This window comes from Microcaecilia unicolor, chromosome 8, assembly GCF_901765095.1.
Source record: "Microcaecilia unicolor chromosome 8, aMicUni1.1, whole genome shotgun sequence".
Classification (NCBI taxonomy): Eukaryota; Metazoa; Chordata; class Amphibia; order Gymnophiona; family Siphonopidae; genus Microcaecilia; species Microcaecilia unicolor.
In genome coordinates, this window is record NC_044038.1 from 133797660 (window position 1) to 133823547 (window position 25888).

The 25888-nt window shown below is 43.5% G+C and overlaps 1 protein-coding gene and 1 non-coding gene across 2 annotated transcripts in view; one reads left to right on the plus strand and one right to left on the minus strand.

Annotated features, from left to right (window-relative positions):
• TENM2 (teneurin transmembrane protein 2) overlaps positions 1 to 25888 on the minus strand; it is a 1250894-nt gene that overhangs the window by 1042045 nt on the left and 182961 nt on the right. The window lies entirely within an intron of this gene.
• On the plus strand, positions 23328 to 23400 carry TRNAM-CAU. Its single transcript has one exon. It is a non-coding gene; the product is annotated as a tRNA-Met (tRNA).

Consider the following 25888-nt stretch of genomic DNA (forward strand, 5'->3'; position numbering starts at 1 on the left):
CTTATCCCACGCATGTTTGAATTCCGTTACCATTTTCATTTCCACCACCTCCCGTGGGAGGGCATTCCAAGCATCCACTACTCTCTCCGTGAAAAAATACTTCCTGACATTTTTCTTGAGTCTGCCCCCCTTCAATCTCATATCATGCCCTCTAGTTCTACCGCCTTCCCATCTACGGAAAAGGTTTGTTTGCGGATTAATACTTTTCAGATATTTGAACGTCTGTATCATATCACCCCTGTTTCTCCTTTCCTCCAGAGTATACATGTTTAGTTCAGCAAGTCTCTCCTCATACGTCTTGTAACGAAAACCCCATACCATTCTCGTAGCTTTTCTTTGCACCGCTTCAATTCTTTTTACATCCTTAACAAGACAAGGCCTCCAAAACTGAACACAATACTCCAGGTGGGGCCTCACCAATGACTTATACAGGGGCATCAACACCCCCTTTCTTCTGCTGGTCACACCTCTCTCTATACAGCCTAACAACCTTCTAGCTACGGCCACCACCTTGTCACACTGTTTCGTCGCCTTCAAATGCTCAGATACTATCACCCCCAAGATCCCTCTCTCCGTCCGTACTTATCAGACTCTCCCCGCCTAACACATACGTCTCCCGTGGATTTCTATTCCCTTAGTGCATCACTTTGCATTTCTTCGCATTGAATTTTAATTGCCAAACCTTAGACCATTCTTCTAGCTTCCTCAGATCCTTTTTCATGTTTTCCACTCCCTCCCGGGTGTCCACTCTGTTACAGATCTTAGTATCATCCGCAAATAGGCAAACTTTACCTTCTAACTCTTCGGCACTGTCACTCACAAATATATTTATTTATTTAATTTATTGCATTTATCCCACATTTTCCCACCTATTTGCGGGCTCAGTGTGGCTTACAATACATTGTAAATAATGGAAATACGATTTGTTACAATTCAATTATGGATTACATTGTGAGAATTTAAGCGAAGGCAGAGTCAAGGTATCGTTGGGGAATAGGACAAGGAAAAAACAATGGAACAATGGAAAGAGACAACGGGAAATTAATAGGGTAATAGAACCTTAGCAAATGAACATTCGGTATAACATTTTTGTGAGTGAAGGTTTAAGTGTAGTAAAATTACGGGGGATGAGAGTTCAGAAAAGAATGTATTGGTGTATTTCTGGAATAGTAAATGTGGACTTCATGTGTATTGATCCTTACAGTAAATTTTATCAAAGACATGAGTCTTCAGTAATTTGCGGAAGTTGGTTAGTTCGTGGATTGTTTTCAAGTTGCGCGGTAGTATATTCCAGAATTGCGTGCTTATGTACGAAAAGGTTGATGCGTGCAGCGCCTTGTATTTTATGCCTTTGCAATTAGGGAAGTGGAGGTTAAGGAAAGTTCGAGATTATCTTTTAGCGTTCCTGGGTGGTAGGTCTATTAAGTCAGACATGTAGGCTGAAGCTTCACCGTGAATGATTTTGTAGACTAATGTGCATACTTTAAAAGTAATGCGTTCCTTAAGTGGGAGCCAGTGTAGCTTCTCTCGTAAGGGTTTTGCACTTTCGTATTTTAGTTTTCCAGTATTTGCTCTTTACAACCTGCGTATAGTGAACTGCAGTAATCTAGATGGCTGAGTACGAGGGATTGCACTAGGATGAGAAAGACGGATCTTGGGAAGAATGGTCTTATTCTTTTCAGTTTCCACATGCAGTAGAACATCTTTTTGGTTGTGTTGTTTGCATGGGTTTCGAGTGTTAGGTGGCGGTCGATAGTGACTCCAAGGATTTTTAAAGTTTCTGAGATTGGAAGGTTTAGTTTTGGTGTGTTTAAGGTGGTAAATTCATTCGTGTTGTATTGGGAGGTGAGTATTAGGCATTGAGTTTTTTCCGCGTTTAGTTTCAGTTGAAATGCATCTGCCCAGGTGTTCATGATGTGTAGACTTTGGTTGATTTCGTTGGATATTTCTTTGATATCTTGTTTGAAAGGGATGTATATTGTTACATCGTCGGCGTATATATATGGGTTGAGGTTATGATTTGATAGGAGTTTTGCCAATGGGATCATCATTATGTTGAAAATGGTTGGTGAGAGGGGTGATCGGCCCCAGCACCGATCCCTGAGGCACTCCACTACTCACCTTTCCCTCCTCCGAGCGAATTCCATTCACCACCCTCTGGCGTCTGTCCGTCAACCAGTTCCTAATCCAGTTCACCACTTCGGGTCCTATCTTCAGCCCTTCCAGTTTATTTAAGAGCCTCCTGTGGGGAACTGTGTCAAAAGCTTTGCTGAAATCTAAGTAGATTACGTCCATAGCTCGTCCCTGATTCAATTCTCCTGTCACCCAATCAAAGAACTCAATGAGATTAATTTGGCACGATTTCCCTTAGGTAAAACCATGTTGTCTCGGATCTTGCAACTTATTGGCTTCCAGGAAATTCACTATCCTTTCCTTCAGCATCACTTCCATTACTTTTCCAATAATCGAAGTGAGGCTTTAGACCCTCCCACAACATGGGATCATTCACATCCCCCGGTAAATATAGTAGCATTTAGTTCAAAATTTCTTGCTGGATGTCTCCCCTAATCAAATCATCACGCAACAGAGATTCATTGGGCCGCCAGAAAGATGACCTTCTGTTGCTCAAACCCCACTGAAAGCACCCCATACTGGGTCATGATTGGACCATGTGATGAGATGATGCCTCCTCCCCGTGCGTGCACGCCAGTGCGCCTTGCGGTTGCGGCAAGTGAGTACTGGTAGGGTAGCTTAACTGCCAAAGCATCTCGTGTCTCCGTGTCCTCCAGCCAGCTCGCTCCTCCGTCCCAGGCGCTGAGGCTCCCAGCTGACTCCCTGACTCACTGCCCTAAGCTTCCGCCCCTGCCTTGGCCTTTCCTGCACTGGCTAGTGCACTCCTCATCCACCCCTGCCGTCCACGGGCCACGCCACCAGTCGGGACTCGCTCGGCAGAGCAGAAGAGAAGAAGAATCTTCTAAATCAAGTACTGCGGCTGGATCTATTATTTATTAATTTCTGTTGCTGCTGCTGCAGTCAGTGCTGCTAGAAGTATGATTTCATGACAAGAGCACTGAGCAGAAAGCTGCAGTCGGGGGGGGGGGGTGTTGATGGGGTCATAATGTGAAAAGGTCTGGACGGGGGGGGGGGGGCAAGAACACTACTCTGGTGGATGGGAGAGAAAGAGGGCATGATGATGATGGATGGAGCATGGAGGGGACAGACAGAGGGGCAGACAGCGCTGGAAATGAGAAGGGCAGACCAGACACTAGATGGAAAGGGGCAAAGAAAGGAGGCAGATGCTGGATGGAAAGGGGCAGAGAGAGAGGGGGGTATACACAGAAGGCAGGGAGAGAACAGGCAGACACATATGCGGCTGGATGGAAAGGGGTAGAGAGAGGGGGGTATACGCGGAAGGCAGGGAGAGAACGGGCAGACATATGCGGCTTGATGGAAAGGGGCAAACAAAGGAGGCACATGCTGGATGGAAAGGGGCAGAGACAGAGGGGGGTATACGCGGAAGGCAGGGAGAGAACGGGCAGATACATAAGCAGCTGGATGGAAAGGGGCAGAGAGAGGGGGCAGACTCTAGATGGAAAGGCAGCCAATGGATGACAAGCTATATTTATTAGCCCAATAAAAATGTATTATTTTATTTTACATATTTGTTTTATTTCTATATTCTATTGTTAATTTGTAAAGTGGTGATTGTTGGTATTTGTTAGTTTTTTCAAACTTACATCTGCTATCTATATTTTGCACAGTACTAGGGGACATGCATACATCATAAGTACATAAGCATAAGTACATAAGCACTGCCACGCTGGGAAAAGCCCAAAGGTCCATCAAGCCCAGCACTCTGTCTCCGACACTGGCCAATCCAGGCCCCAAGAACCTGGCAAAAACCCCAAATTTAATAATGATCAATGGACTTTTCCTTCAGGAATCTGTCCAGACCCCCTTTAAACTCAGCAAGGCCAGCTGCCGTCACTACCTTCTCCGGCAATGAGTTCCAGAGTCTAACTACACGCTGAGTAAAGAAAAACTTTCTCCAATTTGTTTTAAACCTACCACATTCTAATTTCATCTTGTGTCCCCTGGTTCTATTATTGTTAGAAAGCATAAACAAACGCTTCACATCGGTCTGCTCTACCCCACTCATTATTTTGTAGACCTCTATCATTAGATGGGGGGGGGGGGGGGGGCGCCAACTGATAGTCTGCAGGGGGGCACCAGAGACCCTAGGACTGGCCCTGGATGCAGTGCTGTATACATTATATGTTGGTACGTTCTCTGTCCTAGTGGGCTCACAATTTAAGGTGTTTTTTTGTATCACAATTTAAGGTGTTTTTTTGTATCTGGGGTGATGCAGTGTGATGGGGTTTATAGAACACTGTCCCTCACCCTTAAGAAAAGACCCTCTCTAACTAACCTGGGCAACCTTAAGAATACTGATCCCGCCCCAGGAAGAAGTAAGCCAGGAGGGGTGGGGTCAATACCTGTGAAGTTTAAAAGACAGGGACAGGCTGACACACCAGTGAGGAAGAAAGATCATAGGCCTTTACTAAGCACTTCTAGCTGCTGTGATCTGGTTGAGATAAGCCAATCTTTTATTTGAAGAATTATGTGCCTTGTTCTGAGGTCTGGCTGGAGCCAGACCTGGAAATACAAAGAGAGAAAGAGAGAACCTACAAACTGTGTTTTGGGTGTAGCTTGTCCCAGGCCATAGACTGTGTTTTGGGCCCTGTAGGTCACAGGCCCACGCAAACTCTTTTCCCTCTCTGAAGATAAGAGGGTTTTCTTTTGTTCTAGGCCTGTGAAGGAAAAGGCCTCAGATTTACGTTAATATAAGCACTTATTTCATGGTTACAATCTTGTCTGACTGTGTTATTGACAGAGCCACCCCGTAACCCTCGCCCGGGGTCTCACATGAAGGGTTAAATGACTTACCCAGAGTCACAAGGAGCAGCAGTGGAAACTGAACCCAGTTTCCCCAGGTCTCAGCTCACTGCACTAACCACTGGGCTACCCCTCCACTCCATTTCAAAACAATTTGCGGCCATCGGTTAATACCTGCACTCAAACCCTCTGAGCATTTGGTGCGCAATAATATAGGTGTATCTCAAGGTTAACTGCATGTTTATGCTCACATTAGCTTTGAGAATTTTGTGGCAATGCTGAGGCTCCACATAAATCACTGCTCCTTCCTATAGGTATGTGCAGATGGGTCAGATTGCCCAATCAGAATCTGCAGCTTTTTAATAGTTGACACATTCTTTTTTAAATGTAAGGTCAGTAATTACTTAAAGAGAAAAGTTCACCAGACAACTTACTGTCAGATGAATTTTAAAGTAAAGTTATATCTGAGCAGTGCCTTGCTGAGTATTTCAATAAATCAAAAATACCAGAAGATGCCCCATATTCCTCTGAGAAGGAACGGCATTTCAGTAGAAAATAATGATTCTGGTCTTTCAGTCACCCTAAGGACCTTTACACTGCTATAAAGGCCTGCAGTTTTCCTGTTTATAAGTTTGGGAGTAAAATTATTAATATAGTTAGATGATGTGCTGATCATAGCTGTTTTGCAAGAAACATTTTCCTGTTATTTCAGCTGCACTTTTTACCTTCTATCTGCACTAGAATTCATCAAAAATTCAAACTTCTTTATTCACTTTCGGAAGTTTTGTTTTGGGTTTGTTTCATGAAATCGGCACGCTCCATTTAAGAAAATGCTCTCTCTCTCTCTCTTTCTAGAAACACTTCTTTTTAATTGAAGTACTGCAGAATTGTATTAGCTTCAACAGGGATTCAATGCTTTCCTGATTTATCTTCCCATAAGTTGCTTACCACATCGTAAATGTAAAACAATGGCTGGAGCTTATGAGTATATATCAGAAACTTCTAGGTTACAAAGCCCTACTTGGCTCCTGACTGTGACAGGCTAGACCTATGTTAATCTAGCTTCAGACATGGGTAAAGAAAAGAGACAGTTCGTGTGTCCCTTCTTGAACTGCGTAAAAATTGTGATACTAGTGTTGCTGGATTTCTCAGCCGCCTTCGACACTGTGGATCATAATATCATGCTTATAAGACTGGCAGAAACAGGTATTAGTGGCATAGTACTTACACGGTTCAAATTTTATTTGTCAGACAGACAGCAATCAGTTCTGCTCAGCAACAGCACATCGTTACCTTGGGCACTGAACTGTGGGGTGCCACAGGAATCCATACTGTCTCCCATCTACCTCAAGCCTCTGGCTGAGCTGCTTCGGTTGATGGATACAAAATTCTATATCTATGCTGATGATGTGCAGCTACTCATGCCTACTGAACCAGATCTACCTACAGCTTTAAGTAAACTGACTGCCTGTTTAAATGCAACTCAGGAATGGGCACACAACAGCAAACTCTGCCTGAACCCAAGCAAAATAGAGATTCTTTGGGTACCTAACACAAGTGGACAAATACCTGACTTCAAATACCTTTTGGGAAGTATGAACTTCCCCTAAAATCACAGGTCAGGAATCTTGGGATACTGCTAAACTAATCACTCACTCTGATCCCGCAAATTCAAATAACCTTTAAATTGTCTATTATCACCTGCAGCAGCTACAAAATTTCTCTCCCTATATTGAAAAGACAAGTCTGACCATAGTGGTAAAGGCCAAAATCGCAACTAGACTACTGTAATGCCCTGTACACTGATCAAACCAAAAAGAGATTGCATCAGCTCAAACTAATTCAGAATACTGCAGCACAACTGATAGAAGTCTGCAAACGGCGTGAGGACATCACACCCTTCCTGCAAAAAACTACACTGACTACCAGTACCTTATAGGGCTAAATTTAAAACTCTATGTTTAACTGTCAAGGTCCTCAGGCAAAATGGGCCAGAGTACTTAAAGAGTAAGTTAGCCCTTTACATACCTTTGAAACCTCTAAAGTCATCTCAAGGAGCATCACTATCTGTACCCTCATCAAACGAAATTGTATGATGTGATACCCGCCAGCGAGCCTTCTCAGGAGTAGCCCCCACAATCTGGAATTTACTCCCACAAGGCTACAGCTAACTCAAGACTACCTTTACTTTAGGAAGCAGGTAAAAGCCTGACTTTTCTCCCAAGCCTTTAATACATAAGATGGCTTTCTGAAAAGTTCAGAGAGAAGAGGACATTTCTCTGGTAAGTGAACGCTATTTTGCTTTGTGCTTTGGGAACTTAAAGCTTGGGGTTAAAGGAGGAATTGTAGGTTAGTGTTAGGCAAAATAAAAATATAAAAAGCAAATTTTATCAACTAATCACCATAGTCTTTTCTACTTAGTTTTAAAAACTTTGTACCTCAGCATTAACAGATAGAATCTAGCAGGCACTGCAGGATCTAGTTTAGTCTTCCCACCCCTAGCACAACTCTTCATTTATAGTCAGTTATTGTAATTAGGGTAACAAGCAAGGAGCACTCTTACAGAGTTTTAAATACATTTCATTACCATCTAAGTAGGAAAAACTAAATAAATCATACAATATACTATATACTATATAAACTAAAAGACAATTTTATATTTGGCTAATATCCTTAATACTGTAGCAAGTTTTAAATTATTGAAAAACTCAAAAACACTAAGATGGAGTCAGCAGTCCAGCAGCAAGAGGGGTGCTATCCAGTCTTATGCATTGAGTGTCACATGTATAATTATCTCCCAGTTGGTGAGATGTCATATGTGTGTGCCCGATGCAAAGAGCTCCTAGCTCCTTGAGGCTAGAGTAGCAGACTTGGTGGAGCTGAGGGAGACAGAGAGGTACACAGAGAACTACAGGGATGTTGTAGAGAAGTCCCACCTCCAGTCTTGCAGCCCCTGTGCTACCTTGGAGAAGGGACATCTCCTAGAAGGAGAGAATCACCCAGGTGAAGTAGGAAGTACTCCTGTAGCAAGGACCTGCCCACCAGGGGATGTACTATCCTCTCACATCGAGGATATGTCTCCAAGTGCTGACCAGGAGGGAAAGGTTAGGACAGATGTTGTAGTTGGTGATTCAATCATTAGGCATATAGATGGCTGGTGGACATGAGGATCACCTGGTGACTTGCCTGCCTGGTGCGAAGGTGGCAGGTTTCACGCATCACCTAGATAGGATTTTAGATAGTGCTGGGGAGGAGTCAGCTGTCTTGGTACATGTGGGTACCAATGACATAGGAGAATGTGATTCCAAGAAGTGTTTTGTAAATATTTAGAGGAGCGACTGCTAGGGTCAAAAATTTACATCAGGTGTGGATGCTGTTCAAAAACACCATCCTGGAAGCCCAGGCCAAATATATTCCGCGTATTAAAAAAGGAGGACGGAAGACCAAACGACAGCCAGCGTGGTTAAAAAGTGAGCTGAAGGAAGCTATTAGAGCTAAAAGAAAATCTTTCAGGAAATGCAAGAAGGAACTGAATGAAAATAATAAGAAACAGCATACTGAATGTCAAGTCAAATGCAAAGCGCTGATAAGGAAGGCTAAGAGGGACTTCGAAAAAGGATTGCGTTGGCGGCAAAAACACATAGTAAATTTTTTTTTAGGTATATTAAAAGCAGGAAACCGGCAAAAAGAATCGGTTGGACCGCTAGATGACCGAGGAGTAAAAGGAGCGATCAGGGAAGACAAAGCTGTAGCGGAGAGATTAAATGAATCCTTAGCTTCAGTCTTCACCGAGGAAGATTTGGGTGGGATACCGGTGCCGGAAATGGTATTCGAAGCTGACAAGTCGGAGAAACTTAATGAATTCTCTGTAAACATGGAGGATATAATGGGCCAGTTCTACAAACTGAAGAGTAGCAAATCTCCTGGACCGGATGGTATTCATCCCAGAGTACAGATAGAACTGAAAAATGAGTTTGCAGAGCTATTGTTAGTAATATGTAATTTATCCTTAAAATCGAGCGTGGTACCGGAAGATTGGAGGGTGGCCAATGTAACGCCAATTTTTTAAAAAGGTTCCAGAGGAGATTCGGGAAATTATAGACCAGTGAGTCTGACGTCAGTGCCGGGCAAAATCGTAGAGACTATTATTAAGAACAAAATTACAGAGCATATTCAAAAGCATGGATTAATGAGACAAAGTCAGCATGGATTTAGTGAAGAGAAATCTTGCCTCACCAATCTACTACATTTCTTTGAAGGGGTGAACAAACATGTGGATAAAGGTGAGCCAGTTGATATTATGTATCTGGATTTTCAAAAGGCGTTTAACAAAGTACCTCATGAAAGACTCCATAGGAAATTGGAGAGTCATGGGATAGGAGGTAGTGTTCTATTGTGGATTAAAATCTGGTTAAAAGATAGAAAACAGAGAGTAGGGTTAAATGGTCAGTATTCTCGATGGAGAAGGGTAGTTAGTGGAGTTCCCCAGGGGTCTGTACTCAGACCACTGCTTTTTAACATATTCATAAATGATGTAGAGATGGGAGTAACTAGTGAGGTAATTAAATTTGCTGATGATACAAAGTTATTCAAAGTCGTTAAATCACGGGATGATTGTGAAAAATTACAAGAGGACCTTGGGAGACTGGGCGTCAAAATGGGAAGTGCAAAGTGATGCATGTGGGAAAGAGGAACCCAACTTATAGCTACGTCTTGCAAGGTTCCACGTTAGGACTCACCAACCAAGAAAGGGATCTAGGTGTCGTCGTTGATGATACGTTGAAACCTTCTGCTCAGTGTGCTGCTGCGGCTAAGAAAGCAAATAGAATGTTAGATTTATTATTAGAAAAGGAATGGAAAACAAAACAAAGATGTTATAATGCCTTTGTATCGCTCCATGGTGCGACCGCACCTCGAATATTGTGTTCAATTCTGGTCGCCGCATCTCAAAAAAATATATAGTGGAATTAGAAAAGGTGCAGAGAAGGGCGATGAAAATGATAAAGGGGATGGGATGACGTCCCGATGAGGAAAGGCTAAAGTAGATAGGGTCTTCAGCTTGGAGAAAAGGCGGCTGAGGGGAGATATGATAGAGGTCTATAAAATAACTGAGTGGAGTTGAACGGGTAGATGTGAAGTGTCTGTTTACGCTTTCCAAAAATACTAGGACTAGAGGGCATGCGATGAAGCTACAATGTAGTAAATTTAAAACGAATCGGAGAAAATGTTTCTTCACTTAACGTGTAATGAAACTCTGGAATTCATTGCCAGAGAATGTGGTAAAGGCGTTTAGCTTAGTGGAGTTTTAAAAAGGTTTGGACGGCTTCCTTTTTTTTCATATATTATTTATTCATTTTCTTTCATTTAACAAGTATTTCATTTGACAAGTAATAGAGAACTCAATAATTCTATATAGAAGAGAAATGTTTTTTTACAAACAACGGTGTCTCTTCTTTAGACCACAGTTATGAGGGGGTAGTCTTTAAGAGAATTTTTAAAGAAGCACAATTTAAATATAAAGATGCATAATTCACTTTTGCTATCCTAAATCAATATTATAATCATCATAGGAACTAACAGTTTAACCAATTTTCTTCAAAGTTATAAATGCTTTTAACTGCTCAGGTTGATAAAAAATATATTTTAAACTCAAATATTTTATAACACATTTACAAGGGTAATTTAAATAAAAAGAGGCCCCTAGAGCTAGTGTTTCTGTTCTCATTGAGAGAAAAAGTTTCCTCCTTTCTTGAGTCTGTTTGGTGACGTCCAGGTACATCCAAACTTTTTTTCCCCGGAACAGAGACTGCAATTTTTTTTAAAGTACATTCATTTAACAGCTTCAAGATCTTGCTGGAATATAAATGAAACTATCAGTGTTGCTCTCTCTGAATCCACATTTAAAGTTGTTTCTAATATTTCAGAGATATTTAATTCTTCTTCTCCAGTTTCTTGAGGAATAACTTCCAAAGGATTTTTCAAAGGTTTTTTACTTTGTATATAATATATCTTGTTTAAAGGAGGAATAGTTTCAGGGGTAAAGTTTAACACTTCAGGACGGCTTCCTAAAGCAAAAGTCCATAGACCATTATTAAATGAACTTGGCAAAATCCACTATTTCTGGATAAGCAGTATAAAATGTTTTGTACTTTTTGGGGATCTTGCCAGGTATTTGTGACCTGGATTGGCCACTGTTGGAAACAAGATGCTGGTCTTTCCCAGTATGGCAATGCTTATGTACTTATGACTGACTATACACCATTCTGCACCTGGACTAGCTTTCTACACACACTGTAACTTAGGCCAGTTCCTGATGTCTTGTTTAACTTTAGAAAGAACTTGCCCTGATTTTCGCTACCTATCCATTTATCCCTGCTGACTATGTACCACCCACCTTGTCTCCATCTATGTATCTGCACTTGACCCTTTGGCTACATGGTAAGCCGAATTGTAGAAAAGCATTACCATCATATCTATGTTATTTGAATATTCTAATATATGCTTATGTGTTTCATTAGAATTATGCTGACATCGTAATGATCTCTGTTATTTGAATTTCAGTGCTGTTAAATGTGTGTATTTTTGATACTGTTTCATGGTAGTCCTATTATTAGGTTTAAATTTGCTGTTTTCAAGTTTACCTCATTTAGGGGTCCTTTTACAAAGGTGCGCTGAAAAATGGCTTCCGGTAGTGTAGGCACGGGTTTTGGGTGCTCGCCGATCCATTTTTTAGCGTGCCTGTAAAAAAGACATTTGTCTTCCGGCGGAGGCATGGAGCGGTGAGGACGCAGAGAACCACTGCTCCGGAGCGCCTCAGTTAATCTGCACGCGAATTGCCCGTTTCCCGCCTTACGCGGAAAGCACTTACATCGAGCAGTTCAGAGGATAGCCCAGGAACGTAGCGGAGCTCAGGGCAAAGCGGATGGCATCGAAAACGGCCCGCAAAGACGCAAAAGATAAAACCCGGACTGCCGAAAACAAAATGGCGGACAAGATCTCGCCGCCGCCGGGTTCCCTTTGGGCGGCGGAGATAACGGAGGAGTTGAGGACGGCGGTCGAACAGGCGGTCGGCGTGAAACTGCAACTCATCTTGGAAAAGCTAGAAGGCCTGGATGAGAGACATACCAAAATGATAACGGAGTTGCAGGCAGTACAACAGAGAGTGGGCCAAGTGGAGGAGGACATTATAAAAGTCAAAGAGGATCTGCCACGTGTACAAACGCGCCTCAAGGAGGTGGAGGCAAAGCTGGAAGATCTAGAGAATAGATCTCGGAGAAATAACCTCCGCCTCGTGGGACTACCAGAGATTCTTCCTGAGCGGAATTTGTGCTCCTTCCTGGAAAAATGGCTTCCCGAGACCTTGGAAAATGCGGAGCTTGCTTCTACTCTCCATGTGGAGAGAGCACACCGGCTTGGGCAAAAAAGAGAAGGCATGGGCAAGCCCAGAGTGATCATCTTTCGAATTCTAAACTATGCGCACAAGGCTCTGATTTTGCAAGCGATAAGAGCGGGCAAAAATTTGGAATACCAAGGGAAGCGCATCCTGTGTTTTCAGGACTACTCCTCTGCAGTGTCCGCGGCAAGAAAAAGCTTTGCTCCGCTGTGCACTAAGCTTTTTGGATTAAAACACAGATTTAGCCTGCTGTATCCTGCCAAGCTTAAGATACTGGATAATGGTCAGACACTTTTCTTTGAAAGAGTTGAAGAAGCAAACATATACGTGGAAAAGATGCTGGCACAAAGACAGGACGGCTGAAGATCGGTAAGGAGAGGAATCTGGGAAAGCCTAATAACAAAGACTTATCGGATGTTGCCGGTAAAGCAATGTTGTTTATGGTTGTTTTAGTTACTTGTTGGATTATGGACAGCACAATAAAGCGAGAAAACAGACAGATAATACACTATGGGAGAAATGGACATCATATAGAAGTTATAAGACTAGACTTATAAACATATGAACAGGACTCAAAAACCAATACTGCGGAGATCCTGAAAGAGATGTCGCTATAAGCAGCAGGTGGAAAATGGCTCTAGTCAGGACTTGATTGAAGGAGGCGCTCTAGCCGTGGTAACACCGGAAGATATGCCTAGAGGCATAAGCAAGGGTAGAGGGGGGCGGGGGAGGGGGGAGGGGGAGGGATGCGGGAGGGTAAAGTTGGAAGTAGGGGGGGGAAAATGTAAGGGGAGGGGGGGAGGGAATCTAAGATCTGTTATTGGATGTGGATTAAATGTGGTGGTATGGCTGGGATGGAAGAAGTTTTCCCGGGTAGGAGCCAGGAGGACGACATTGCTTGGGGGGTGGAGGCTGGGACACTCTCCGGGCGTGATTATGAAGTTTTATAACAACATGTCAGAATATAGAATGTTTGAACCAGGGGTAACATGAGTACATTGCAAGTGATCACATGGAATGTGGGGGGCATACATTCCCCGGTTAAGAGACAAAAAATCCTGAAAGCCTTGAATGATAGGAAAGTATCTATAGCATTTTTGCAAGAGACACATCTCCCTAGGGAAGAACATGCCAAACTGAAGAGGTGGTGGGTAGGAGAATGGATGGATGCCCCAGCAGTTGGAAAGAAGGGTGGAGTAATTACGTTGATTAGGAAAGGGCTCAATGTAGAGATTAAGAAAGTATTGTCCGATCCGGGAGGGAGATACGTCCTGGCATCAGTCATAATAGAACGGCAACCATTGCTGCTAGGGAATATATATGCACCAAATAAAATTGACAAACGTTTTCACTCCCAACTTATAAGGAAAATACGGACACTGGGGGACATGCCAATTTTGATAGGAGGAGACATGAATGAAGTAATAGATCCCGAATTAGATAGATCTGCACCGACGGGAAGGGAACTTGCTAGAACAGAGAGGGGCGTGGCCCGTTTATGTAATACCCTTGACATAGTGGATGTGTGGAGAACTCTACATCCAGTGGAGAGAGACTTTACACATCTGTCCAGGGCCCACTCCACCATGTCTAGAATAGATTATATACTGTTATCTCCTGAACTACTGATCAGGGTGGAGGGGGCTCATATTGGACCTATCATGATCTCGGACCATGCGTGGGTGAAGGTGTGTTTGAGGGGAGGAGAGGGAAGGCCTCCATTAGGGTCCTGGCGTTTTCCAGCCTTACTGTATAGAGATAGCCACTTCCTGCCCTATTTGATGGAGAAGTGGCGGGACTTTCGAGATAATAACATGCAACATGGGGAGGATCCCATTCTTTTCTGGGAGTCCGCAAAGGCGGTCCTCAGAGGAGAAATTATATCTTATGTAGCTTTCAAAAGAAAGGTCAGAGACGGGGAGGTGGCCAGGTTAGAAAAGCAAGTGACATCGCTGAGGAGACAATACGGCCGAAGGCATTCACTGGCCATTAAAACACAATTATTAGAAGCGCAGCAGGCCTTAAATGAACTCCTACAGGAGAGAATACAGAAATCAAATACCTATTATAGACACGAATAAAAGTATGCGAATAAAAGTGGGAGGCTAATGGCTAAAGTAGTTAACCAGAAAACGGGAGCTACAAAAATTTTAACCATGACAGATGAGGGAGGCAAACAGACCCATAAAGACCATGAGATCAACGCGGTGTTAGCTGCGTTCTTTAAAAAGTTATATTCACGGCAAGAAGACTTAGTTACACCCAGTAGCACGTATTCAGATAGTATTGAGCTGCCACAGGTCTCGGAAGGAGATTTGGAAATTTTGAATGCTCCAGTGATGGCAGAGGAGATTGAATGGGTGGTTAAACAGAGCAAATTGAATAAAGCACCAGGACCAGATGGAATGCGGTCTGAGTTCTACAAGTTGTTAGGTGCGGAAATAAACCCGGTACTCACAAAAGTATTCAATATATCTATACAGAGAGGTTGTTTACCGGCACATTCCAACAGGGCCCAAATTACCGTATTGCCAAAGCCTGGTAAACCAAGGGATTGCCCTGAATCCTACAGGCCAATATCGCTACTAAATGTAGAGATAAAAATGCTGGCCAAAATACTGGCAAATAGGTTATCACGGTTCCTCCCTGCATTGGTGATGGAACCGCAGGTGGGGTTTACATGTGGGAGGGTGATAGTGAAAAACATGCGAAGGATTTGGGCAGCCTTGGAAAGAGTAAAGATGGAGAACACCCCAGCAATGCTAATAAGCTTCGATGCCGAAAAGGCATTCGACAGAGTAGGGCGGGAATTTCTTTTTGGGGTGCTAAAGGCATATGGTATTGCGGGATTCTTTACTAGCGCAGTGGAGACGTTATATAACGAACCCAAAGCACAAGTTTATGCTAATGGGCAACTATCAGAGTGGTTCCCAATCCAGAGGGGCACAAGGCAGGGCTGTCCGCTATCGCCACTTCTCTTTATCCTAGCGATGGATCCGTTATTAAGGGAAATACAGAGTAATGCTGACATTAAAGGGGTCCAGATCAGAGGCATCACATTTAAGACAGCGGCCTTTGCGGATGACCTCTTGGTGTTACTAACTGAACCCCGAAGCTCACTACTATATTTGCTGGAAAGCTTACGGGAGTACAGGGACTTCTCTGGCTTTAAATTAAACTACTTAAAATCGGAAGCCCTGGCAAACACGGAAGAATTAAAAAGTGGTTGGGGTGCAGAGTTCCCTCTCCGGTGGGCTCCAGGAGAGTTTAGGTATTTAGGCACCCAGTTAGCCATGGATACTCGGCAACTCTACGCCCTTAATGTAGCACGGTTACTAAAGGATACGAAGGATCAGTTGTCTAGGTGGTCGGCCCTGCCTCTGTCGCTTATGGGCAGAATACATGCATATCGCATGATAGTATTCCCTCGGTGGCTATACATAATGCAGGCTATGCCGATCAGACTTACGAGAAAAGATCTGGTACTACTCAGAAGACTGGTGGTATCATTTTGTTGGGCCGGAAAAAAACCTAAGGTGAAGTGGCAACATTTGGTGGGGGCTCAGAAGCATGGAGGTTTAGGATTGCCAGATGTGCAGAAATATAATAAGGCCTGCTTATTGCGTCACCTTAGAGATTGGATCTTGGGAACCAACACTTATACAGATATAGATTTAGAGAAAGCATACTTTCACCCATGGCATGTGAATTACCTGTTACATGTGACTCAGAAAAAGATGCCGATACGGGTTAGGCACAGCATACTATTAGAGCCTTTGAGATGGGTATGGAAAGATTTGTTGGAAGGATGGGGACAAAACCCGAACAGCAGCGTCTTATTGCCGCTGCAGGGTAATGACGACTTCTCACCAGGTAGAGATAATAAGATTTTCCGGCGACTCATGGAACAAGGAGTCACTCTCCTGGAGAGTTTCATTAGGGAGGAGGGGGTGCTGCTGACAACACAAGAATTCATGAGTACCAGTTCAGGGGGTTTAATGACGCTTTTTGCTTATCACCAGCTTCTTCATTATGTACAAAGCCTTCCAAGAGACAGTCTGCATCCTAGTTTTGGGAGGAAGTTGAGGGAGTTTTTAGAGGGTGATGCAGCAGGGCAAGTTTCAGTCTCCTGGTTCTGTAGACTTATGGAGAATGCTCAACCACCAAGGGAAGTGGCAGAAGTAGCAACACGTTGGAGTATAGACATACAGAAACCAATACCTGAGATACTTATACGACGGTCATTGATGGGGGTTTCTAAAATAGTACATAGTGCAGAACTTCAAGAATGTCAATTTAGAACGGTACACAGAGCATATTTTTCCCAGAGGAGAGCCTATCATGCAGGAGTGGTGGAGGAAGATAACTGCCTTAAATGTAGGCAGCCACGAGCCTCATTTACACACTGCATTTGGCTCTGCAGATATGTAAAATCATTCTGGCAAAAAGTGGAGAACTTTCTTAGAGGGGTCCTGGGGCATAGGACTAGGGTCACTTTTGAACGTATGATGTTTAATGTAGAGGGACAAGGAGGAGGGGGAAACAAGGAAGCCCAGTTGTTGACAAATAAAGCTTGTATAGTTGGAAAAAAATGTATACTTAATGGATGGGTATCAGACATACCTCCCTCTTATTGGGGCTGGAGGAATATGCTACACCAGCTTATGCTTTGGGAGGCTAGAGGGGCGAGATTATCACCAAAAAGACAGAGGAAATTCCTGGGAATATGGCAACCTTACCTCAACAGCATATCCAGTAGAGCTCGCAGCCAAATTCTGAATAGATTACCCGGGAATACAATGAGGGAAGGGGATTGTTAGACACTGTTGGTCTTTTTGTCTTTTTTTTCTCTTTTTCTCTTTCTTCTTTGACCAGTGTTTATCAATACTTAAGATGTTCAAATGGGTTTCATATAGCTGGTATCAAAATAATAAACGGTGGATCTTAGGGGTGGGGATGGGGTAGGGGGAAGAAGAAATGTAAAACATTGATGAAGAGAATGTTACTATGCTCTTTTGTGAATGTTCTGGTCTCATGGCTCAGTACATGGAGCGTGTTGGTTGTTTGTCGTGTCGTTTCATCAATAAAAAATTGTTGAAAATTTAAAAAAAAGACATTTGTCAAAAATGGATGTGCAGCAAAATCAAAATTGCCGCGCATCCATTTTGGGTCTGAGACCTTACCACCAGCCACTGACCTAGCAGTAAAGAATCTGGGTGGTAATGACCTGCGCACGGCCGTTACATGCGCCAGAAAATAAAAAATATTTTTCAGACGCGCACCAAAACTGAAATTACTGCAAGGGCCACGCGGTAACCGGGCAGTAACTCCAATTTGGCGTGCATTCGGTGTGCGTGGGCGCCTATGCGGCTTAGTAAAAGGGACCCTTATTGTATTTACTTTTATATTTAGTCATTTTACTATTGCTATGCTGTAAACAAAACTGTAAGTTTTATGTTAAACTGTACCTGCTGTACACTGCTTCAGGTGAATCGCTTCATAAAGGTGGTTAATAAATCCCAATACACAAATAAATAAATAAATAAATATCAACACTCTCTCCCTTTGGGTTTGAAGCAGAAAGGCTCATGGTAGAGCGCATAGGGATGTCACAGCCCCTGGTTTCTACTGTGAGAGTAACACTGTGGCATGCAGGATGTTAAATACAGTCTAATTTTATGCATAGAAAACTTGCATCTAATGGGGGGGGGGAATGTCAGAAAAATGTGCAGAAAGGTTTTGGGGTAAGCCCAGGTTCCTATGCTCATGTCCAAAAGAAAACGAAAATGCATGCCAGCATTGTGTAAGGCTCATATTTAGGTGCAGACGAACAGAGGCCAATGTGTGCTTCCATGTTGTTTTGTTCAGACAAGAACACATCTCTATAATCTCCTGTCTGCCTTTGAACCTTGCAGGGGCTGCCTTCAGGTTGCAAAAGGAGACAAAAGTGGCAATGAAATTTAAAAAACCAGCATGAAATCCTTTCTGTGAACCCTTATATGCCACCAGATCTGGTAAAAAAAAATTATCACAGTAATTGCATGTCAAAAGCTCCAGTTTACCTCTCTGCATTGCTGTGGCGTACTCAATGGACTCATTACGATTCATTTTAATGCAATGTGCCACCATCAGCCTTATTTTTGAAAGAGAAAGACGCCCATATTTCGACCCAAATCGGGAGATGGGCACTTTTCTCCCGTGGGCGCCCAAATCGGTATAATCGAAAGCCGATTTTGGGCGTCTTCAACTGCAATCTGTCGCTGAAACGGGCAAAGTTGACGAGGGCATGTTGGTGGCATGGTGAAGGCGGGACTGGGGTGTGGTTATCGGCTGAGGAGAGATGGGCGTCCTCGGCCGATAATCGAAAAAAGAAAGGCGCTTTTCGCTTGAATTTGAGTCATTTTTTGACCCTTTTTTTCATGAACAAGTCCCCAAAAAGTGCCCTAAATGACCACATGACCACCGGAGGGAATCAGGGATGATCACCCCTGACTCCCCCAGTGGTCACTAACCCCCTCCCACCATAAAATAACAAACTTTAAGAACTTTTTTTCCAGCCTGTATGCCAGCCTCAAATGTCATACCCAGCTCCATCACAGCAGTATGCAGGTCCCTGGAGCAGTTGTTAGTGGGTGCAGTGGACTTCAGCCAGGTGGACCCAGGCCCATCCCCCCCTACCTGTTAAACTTGTGCTGGTAAATGGGAGCCCTCCAAACCACCCCCAAAACCCACTGTACCCACATGTAGGTGCCCCCCTTCAGCCATAAGGGCTATGGTAATGGTGTAGAGTTGTGGGCAGTGGGGGGATTTGAGGGGCTCAGCACCCAAGGGATGGAAGCTATGGACTTGGGAGGTATTTAAATTTTTTTTACTTTTACAAGTGCCCCCTAGGGTGCCCGTTGGTGGCCTGGCATGTGAGGGGGACCAGTGCACTACGAATTCTGGCCCCTCCAACGACCCAATGCCTTGGATTTGTTCATTTTTTAGCTGGGCGCCTTCGGTTTCCATTATCACTGGAAAACGAAACCGCCCAGCTCAAATCCACACAAATCCGATGCATTTGCCGGGCACAAACCGTATTATTGAAAAAAAAGATGGACGCCCATTTTTTTTCGAAAATACGGTCTGTCCCGCCCCTTCACATACCCGTTCTCAAACATAGACGCCCATGGAGATGGGCGTTCGCGTTCGATTATGCCCCTCCATGTATCCCACACAGGTTAATACCAGCACTCAGTTACTCTCTGCATTGCTTGTTCAACACTCAGTGACTGTATGGTTAATCCCGTCATAGCTTTCTGCATTGGCCCCTTAGTTTGCATTATTTTAACTGGGTAAGACTACCAATAACACTGATAATGTTAGCCCTTCTTAGGGAACTCCTCAGGCCCCGATGATCAATTCCCCATGCTGTTCCAAAACAGCGCCTTAAAAATAGCACCAGAACAGAGAGGGGAATTTACTCCCCAATGATCAACTTTAATATCATGCAAATTAAGGCATGTTATTAGTGTTGATCATTGGGGAAAAGTGCGGGAGGATTGTGCCTGGGCATGCACTCAGGCACAATCCTCCCGCACTTGTTTGACAGGTCTGGGCTGTCAATCATTCAGCTGGAGATCCCTGGAATCCCCCCGGACCCCCCCAAAGACAAGGCCTAGTGCCCCCCAAGCTCCCACACACCCCAGACAGTGACACAGGGGGTTGGAGGTCTGGTGGACCTCCAGCCCCCCAAAACAACGGCACAGAAGGGCCAGAGGTCCCCTAACACAAAAAGTAATTCCCTGGTGGCCCAGTGGGCTACATACCCCCACCCCCCCACTCGCCCTGATGGTCTAGTGGCCCCCTCATTCCCCTGTACCTTGTAGTAGCAGAGGAAGGAGTAGCACTCCCTCATCCTTCCAGTGCCACCTCCAAAATGGCGGGGCCCTGACCTGGAATGCTCTGGGCAAGGGTCCCTTATATGGTAGGGAAGCCCTGCCCAGCGCATCCCAGGATGCATTGGGCAGGGCACCAACATTTTGGAGGTGGCTCTGGAAGGAGGAGGGATTGCTAGACCACCAGGGCAAGTGGGGAGTGTGGGTATGTGGCCCACTGGGCCACCAGGGAATTACTTTTTGTGTCGGGGAGTTAGGTGGACTAGAAGTCCACCGGACCTCTAGCACCCCTGTGCCCTTGTCACTGTCCAGGCATGTGTGGGAGCTTGGGGGGGGGGGCTTGCCTTTGGGAGGGTCTGGTGGGGGGTTTCCACGGACCTCCAGCTCAATGATTGACAGATCCTGGCTAGCCGAGACCTGTCAAACAAGGCACAATGCTCCCCCACTTTTCTCCAATGATCAACGCTAATAACCCATCTAAATTTGGATGATATTAGAGTTGATGATTGGGGAGTAAATTCCCCTCCCTGTTCTGGTGCTATTTTTAGGGCACTGTTTCAGAACAGCATGGGAAATTGATCATTGGGGCCTGAGGAGTTCCCTAAGAAAATAATAAGAGAAGGGCTAGCCATACAGTTACCGAGGGTTGAACCAGCAATGTAGAAAGTAACTGAGTGCAGGTATTAACCTGTGTGGGATACATGGTGACACATTGCATTAAAATGAATTCTAGTGAGTCCATTGAGTACCCTTACTGGGCCACCAAGGAGTTGCTTTTCATGTCAGGGAGTTAGGGGGCCTAGAGGTCCACTGGACCTCCGCCCCCCCCCCGTGCCCTTGCGTTGGGGGGGGGGGGGTGGGGGTTGTGGAGCTGGAGGTCTGATGGACCTCCAGTCCGTGTCGCTGTCCAGGTGGGCTTGGGGTGCAATAGGCCACCAGGGCCTCAACCACTGGGGAATCAGGACTGATGGTGGCTGCCTGGGCTGCCTCGAATGGATGGGGGGGGGGGGAGGAACAGCCTTAACCTTAATGCCAGTTCCGAGCTGGCATAGGGTTAAGACGCTATTTGGCCCGTACGATCAGTCAACGTGCTCTGACCATACAGGTGGAATACTGGAGAGCTACATTTTAAATATAATTTAAATGAGCACTATGGTATTCCCTGTGCGTTTGCGCCAGACCCCTTATGATCATCCGTGCTGGGTAAATGTGGAAGCTAGTCCGGCGCTAGTGCCTCTAGCACCTGTATTTACTTTTGATCATTGGGGTCTCTGGGTTTAATTTGTAGACAAGAAGGGAGCGGAGCTGCAAGGAAGAGGGAGGGGGCTTGCAGACAGGAAACGAAGGGCGGGTTTAGTGAGATCAGTGTTCCTTGCTCTGCTGGCTCATGTCTCCTCTCTTCTTCCCTGCAGACTACCTGGAAGGGAGGAACTAGACCAGAACACTCTATTGTGAAGTCTGAAAAGAAGAGGTGGAACTGTTTTCAAGGCCAGTCCCTCTGCAATTCAGCCCTGAAAATAATGATGGGAATGGGACTTGATATACTGCCTTTCTTGAGCAGGGACTGTCCTTCTCCATGTTTAAACTTGTACAGCGCTGCGTAACCCTGGCAGCGCTATAGAAATGCTAAGTAGTAGTAGTAGAAAGCAGTTGACATAGTATATATAGGTACTTATTTGTACCTGGGGCACTGTAGCTCCTTGCCCAGAGTCACAAGGAGCTACAGTGAGACTTGAGCCCAGTTCCCCAGGATCAAAGTCTGCAGCACTAACTACTAGGCTACTCCTACACTCTATGACATCAGTATTATCACATGCTGCCTGAATGTTTTAAAAATAATAGAAGTGCAAGCAAAGCACATTACAATACCATATCAATCCAATTATCTATCCATATGTTCCATCTGTGCTTACATACTACGCTATGTATTAAAATGTTTTATTGCATATTGTTGACTTTGTATTGTAGCATACACACCATAACTTGTCTACTGCTTATCTTTGACTTATTCTTGCTGTACACCGCCTTGAGTGAATTCCTTGAAAAAGATGGTAAATAAATAAATAAATCTTATGTTCAAATAATGTCATTTGCAGCAATTATGAACTTACCAACATGGTCTGTACAACTTGCAGAAAAACCTGAATGTGGTATATTTTTCAGTTCTTGGATGCATCTACTATAGGGACATGTTTACTACCCTGCGCAATTAAGCACTGATTTTACCACGTGCTAAAAAAGCCAATAAAGAAAAGATCCCAGGCTAACTGCTTAGAGTGGGATGGAGCAGGGGGGACTGGGCACAGGGTGTGCATTGTAGTTAATGCACGGTAAGTAGATTGTTCAGCTAGTGTGGATATAGCTTATTGTCAAGCTCTGCGAGTTAGGGTGCTCTGCACCTCAGGGAGGAGTGGAAGACATGATATGATATGATACAGTATTTGTAGTCTGCCAACTCCCAACAAAGTTGTTTCAAAGTGGATCACAATTCATTAGGAAAATCAGTAACCATCAGTAAAAAGATGAGTTTTCAAATTTTTGCGAAGAGAGAAATATATGGGCATAGTTTTAAGCTGTAGGGGTAAGGAATTCCAAATCTGGACATCTTGATATATAAAAGAAAACTGTAAAGGTTTTTTTGTATTTAATTCCTAGCACAGAAGGAAAATAGAGAAGACTTGAGCTTCCAGTTCTAGATGTAAATGGAGACACAGGAAAAGTGAATACGATTGTAAAATAATCTGGGCATAATCCATTAAAGTTTATAAATCCAACATACCAATCTATAAGATATTTGGGCTTTAACAGGAAGCTAATGTAGACTCATCTAACAAGAAGTGGCATGATTTTTTTTTTTTTTTTGCCAAAAATCAACTTGGCCATGGTGTTCTACTAAACCTGTAAACGGGAAAGTGCCTGAGTAGTCTAAATATGATAAAACTACAGACTGGACCAAAATAGAGGTGTGCTTTTCAGTAACAAAGGGCTGGTAAGTTGAATACTGTCAGCAATACTTGGTGATAATATCTGGTTATAACCAAGACTCCATTATGTTTGCCTGCCTTTGCGGTTGACATGGTGGAGACTTGACAACCAGTGTTTAAGAATGGGTGACTTGGGCCAATGCAGAGTGGCAGGCACGGCTCTGGCCACCTTGTTGAGCCCTCTTAGTGCAGTAGGTAGCACGTCAGTCTCATAATCTGAAGGTCCTGAGTTCAATCCTCAGAGAAGGCATCCAAGTCCACTTTCTTCACAGCTGTGAATAAGACAGCTCTGCATACATCTAGTAGTGCTACAGAAATAAGTTGTACTAGTAAGAATAGCAAACTGGATGGACCACAGAAATGGCAGAACACAAGAGTTAATGCAAAATTATGATATATACTAAATTTTATAAAGTAGCCTCAATGGCCCAGGGAACCATGTTTAGTTTAGGACTCCACTGAATTGGCCGACATCATGGGCTCCTCCTCTTTTCAGAAAAAACCACCGATACTAAAAAACTCCCTCTCTCAGGGGAGAAAAAGATCAAGTGGATAAAAAACGGAAAAGAGGGGTATTTTATCAAAATATCAATAAGAGTGCACAACACCACAGCGAGTATTAATGGAAGTAAAGGAAATACATTTACTTCATAAACCTTGATATTAAGAGAATAGAAAGGAATTTAATTTCTATTAATTTTGAAACTTCTCCTGATGAAGACTGCGAAACAGTGGGGTCCCTGGCTGTCGAGAAACCCTGTTAGACATAGCGAGATTTAATACTTCTCTAAGTATTACCCACGCTTATACAACTTAACTTCAATACCAAAACAACCAGAGACTGACGACTATACAAACAGGATACTATGGATTGATGATCGAGAGCATTACATAAAGATTAACCAGATGGGTTGAACTTTCAAAAAGGCTAATTTATTTTGCCTCAAAGATAAGTAATTTGTTTAACATATTTATACAAGCAAGTTCATCTCAAAGTGAAAAACATTTGTAGCTCCGAGATACATTGGTTTCAGTTTGATATAGTGCTCTCTGTTCTCTTAATATCAAGGTTTATGAAGTAAATGTATTTCCTTTACTTCCATTAATACTCGCTGTGGTGTTGTGCACTCTTATTGATATTTTGATAAAATACCCCTCTTTTCCGTTTTTTATCCACTTGATCTTTTTCTCCCCTGAGAGAGGGAGTTTTTTAGTATCGGTGGTTTTTTCTGAAAAGAGGAGGAGCCCATGATGTCGGCCAATTCAGTGGAGTCCTAAACTAAACATGGTTCCCTGGGCCATTGAGGCTACTTTATAAAATTTAGTATATATCATAATTTTGCATTAACTTCAGAGAGTATAATTGGAGTGGTATATATACTTTATTGATTTTCTTTATATTATCACACTCCTGACACTTTGTGATTTTTCTATAGAACACAAGAGTGCCATACAGACTGAGAGGATTGGAGTGCCTCTAGTATCACACTGTACTCTACACCACTTTTTCTGACTTAAAATGTGTGGTTCTGCTCCCCGAAAGGAGGAGACCACTGACAGATTTTACTTCAGCAGGCGCAAAAATGGATATACAAATTACGCTCCCTTGAGCTCATTGGCCTAAACTCACAAACAGAGTGGTACCATTTTTTCTAATTTAAAGTAGCGCTTGTGATTGGTCGTTAATTTGACAGCATCTGACGTCATGACAAGTACATACTACAGAAACCATTCGGTGTTTCAGATGTCGAGTGTAGCATAGTGGGGAGAACCAGTGGCTGTCACAAGTAATGTGTTAAAGGGTACGCTGTGGGGTTAGCAGTGAGGTATGAACTGGTAGTAATTGCTTGTTTCTCCGTTTCACCTGCAGAGTAGCCCTGTCGCCAAAATCCTGAAGCAGCAGCATGAAACACTGGCCACCGTCGGCTTGGGGGCAGATGGGTGAAGACAGCACAGCACAAGATTCCCAAGTGCTGTTGACTGGAAACATTGACATTGAAAGATAAGTGTCAGTTCTTTACTACCTTACATAAAGATGTGTGATTGCATTCCCTCTGGACGATCTACGGATTAGCGTATACTATTGGATATTGTAGTGAGCATGCACTGAAGCAAAAAAGAGCACAATTAAATATATTTAAGAAAGTTTCATAAATAATAGAAATAAAGAAAAAAAGATAAACAGTGCAGCAAGATGTTTTTTGGCCAATGATGAAGAGAGGATCAAGTGGATCCGGTTAGCTCTTGACCTTTTTCTTACCAGCCACACGCTGTTCACCATAAGTCTATCTATAGTCTAAAAGTAGGACTTCCTTAACGTGTGGAATTTTTTGATGTTTTGTATTCTTACAAAATTGAGCAACAGATGAAGACATACAAAATACGTGCACCATAAGATTTTGCCTGCCTTTTCATAATCCACATATAGGTGTTCCTGGGGGTGGAGTCTGGGTGGAATTGAGACATGTGCTATTACTTTAGAAAATATAATGTACAAATAGGTGCTGATATTGAGACCACAGGAGGGAGTCTCGCTAACTACCACAGTTAGCGGCGGACCTGCAAATTCAATGCTGGAGTCATATCCAGCAACTGGCATTGAATTTCCAGGGTTTTTTTGGCTGCTAAAAACATAGCTGAAATTCATCGGCTGACTGGCTAAGTTACAGTGGTCAAAGATAGACATGCTATTTATATGGGAATATCTGTCCGCTAAACTTAGCCGGTCAGTCAATGAA